Source organism: Eleutherodactylus coqui, chromosome 13 (assembly GCF_035609145.1).
Source record: "Eleutherodactylus coqui strain aEleCoq1 chromosome 13, aEleCoq1.hap1, whole genome shotgun sequence".
In the NCBI taxonomy this organism is placed as follows: Eukaryota; Metazoa; Chordata; class Amphibia; order Anura; family Eleutherodactylidae; genus Eleutherodactylus; species Eleutherodactylus coqui.
This window is the reverse complement of record NC_089849.1, coordinates 77,889,221-77,891,720: the sequence shown is the minus strand read 5'-3', so window position 1 is coordinate 77,891,720 and position 2,500 is coordinate 77,889,221. Positions and strand designations below refer to the sequence as shown.

At 41.6% G+C, this 2,500-nt stretch overlaps 2 non-coding genes across 2 annotated transcripts; both read right to left on the bottom strand.

Moving 5' to 3' along the window:
• Positions 1-708: 708 nt before the first annotated feature.
• TRNAL-UAG (transfer RNA leucine (anticodon UAG)) lies at positions 709-790 on the bottom strand. Its single transcript has one exon. It is a non-coding gene; the product is annotated as a tRNA-Leu (tRNA).
• A 477-nt stretch (positions 791-1,267) lies between these two features.
• TRNAL-UAG (transfer RNA leucine (anticodon UAG)) lies at positions 1,268-1,349 on the bottom strand. Its single transcript has one exon. It is a non-coding gene; the product is annotated as a tRNA-Leu (tRNA).
• Positions 1,350-2,500: the final 1,151 nt, after the last annotated feature.

The window sequence follows — 2,500 nt, the reverse complement described above, 5'->3', positions numbered from 1 at the left end:
CTTGGGAATATTATCAAAAGCCTTTTCTCATACAGTTTGTTCAGTTTCAGAAAAGGCCAAGAAGTCCATTTCTGAGCATCATCAAAAGCAACTTCTTCTGACCACTAAAATGTTCAGAAAGCAACTTGAGAGCTTTCAAAGTTGAAAACTGGCAACAGTGGGAATTGAACCCACGCCTCCAAAGAGACTGGAGCCTTAATCCAGCGCCTTAGACCGCTCGGCCATGCTACCATGAAAAAGTGGTTAATTTTGGATCTAAATGTCCAAGAGATTTCATAAAGAACATTTCTCCTGGCAAGAAGTCCTTTTCCAGTATTTGATTTAAAAAGAAGAATTATTGCTGCATTTGAGCTGAATATTTAATGATAGCAGCAGATGGCTGCAAATGCATTCCTACAGTTAGAAAGGAAGCAAACGCAAGTGAGTTCAACAGTATTACCGCACTACTGCTTTTTCAGATGTTCCTAGGCTATTGAAGGCTTTGAAGTGCAAGATCGTGGAGTGCGCCTAATGTCTACTTAGCTAGCACACCAGGCTAGCTTAATCTGTGCCAAAGCATCTTGGGAATATCATCAAAAGCCTTTTCTCATACAGTTTGTTCAGTTTCAGAAAAGGCCAAGAAGTCCATTTCTGAGCATCATCAAAAGCAACTTCTTCTGACCACTAAAATGTTCAGAAAGCAACTTGAGAGCTTTCAAAGTTGAAAACTGGCAGCAGTGGGATTCGAACCCACGCCTCCAAAGAGACTGGAGCCTAAATCCAGCGCCTTAGACCGCTCGGCCATGCTACCATGAAAAAGTGGATCATTTTGGATCAAAATGTCCAAGAGATTTCATAAAGAACATTTCTCCTGGCAAGAAGTCCTTTTCCAGTATTTGATTTAAAAAGAAGAATTGTCGCTGCATTCGAGCTGAATATTTAATGATGGCAGCAGAAGGCTGAAAATGCATTCCTCCAGTTAGAAAGGAAGCAAACGCAAGTGAGTTCAACAGTATTACCGCACTACTGCTTTTTCAGATGTTCCTAGGCTATTGAAGGCTTTGAAGTGCAAGATCGTGGAGTGCGCCTAATGTCTACTTAGCTAGCACATCAGGGTAGCTTAATCTGTGCCAAAACATCTTGGGAATATCATCAAAGGCCTTTTCTCATACAGTTTGTTCAGTTTCAGAAAAGGCCAAGAAGTCCATTTCTGAGCATCATCAAAAGCAACTTCTTCTGACCACTAAAATGTTCAGAAAGCAACTTGAGAGCTTTCAAAGTTGAAAACTGGCAGCAGTGGGATTCGAACCCACGCCTCCAAAGAGACTGGAGCCTAAATCCAGCGCCTTAGACCGCTCGGCCATGCTACCATGAAAAAGTGGATCATTTTGGATCAAAATGTCCAAGAGATTTCATAAAGAACATTTCTCCTGGCAAGAAGTCCTTTTCCAGTATTTGATTTAAAAAGAAGAATTATTGCTGCATTCGAGCTGAATATTTAATGATAGCAGCAGATGGCTGCGAATGCATTCCTACAGTTAGAAAGGAAGCAAACGCAAGTGAGTTCAACAGTATTACCGCACTACTGCTTTTTCAGATGTTCCTAGGCTATTGAAGGCTTTGAAGTGCAAGATCGTGGAGTGCGCCTAATGTCTACTTAGCTAGCACACCAGGGTAGCTTAATCTGTGCCAAAGCATCTTGGGAATATCATCAAAGACCTTTTCTCATACAGTTTGTTCAGTTTCAGAAAAGGCCAAGAAGTCCATTTCTGAGCATCATCAAAAGCAACTTCTTCTGACCACTAAAATGTTCAGAAAGCAACTTGAGAGCTTTCAAAGTTGAAAACTGGCAGCAGTGGGATTCGAACCCACGCCTCCAAAGAGACTGGAGCCTTAATCCAGCGCCTTAGACCGCTCGGCCATGCTACCATGAAAAAGTGGATCATTTTGGATCAAAATGTCCAAGAGATTTCATAAAGAACATTTCTCCTGGCAAGAAGTCCTTTTCCAGTATTTGATTTAAAAAGAAGAATTATTGCTGCATTCGAGCTGAATATCTAATGATAGCAGCAGAAGGCTGAAAATGCATTCCTACAGTTAGAAAGGAAGCAAACGCAAGTGAGTTCAACAGTATTACCGCACTACTGCTTTTTCAGATGTTCCTAGGCTATTGAAGGCTTTGAAGTGCAAGATCGTGGAGTACGCCTAATGTCTACTTAGCTAGCGCATCAGGGTAGCTTAATCTGTGCCAAAACATCTTGGGAATATCATCAAAAGCCTTTTCTCATACAGTTTGCTCAGTTTCATTAAAGGCCAAGAAGTCCATTTCTGAGCATCATCAAAAGCAACTTCTTCTGACCATTAAAATGTTCAGAAAGCAACTTGAGAGCTTTCAAAGTTGAAAACTGGCAGCAGTGGGATTCGAACCCACACCTCCAAAGAGACTGGAGCCTTAATCCAGCGCCTTAGACCGCTCGGCCATGCTACCATGAAAAAGTGGATAATTTTGGATCAAAATGTC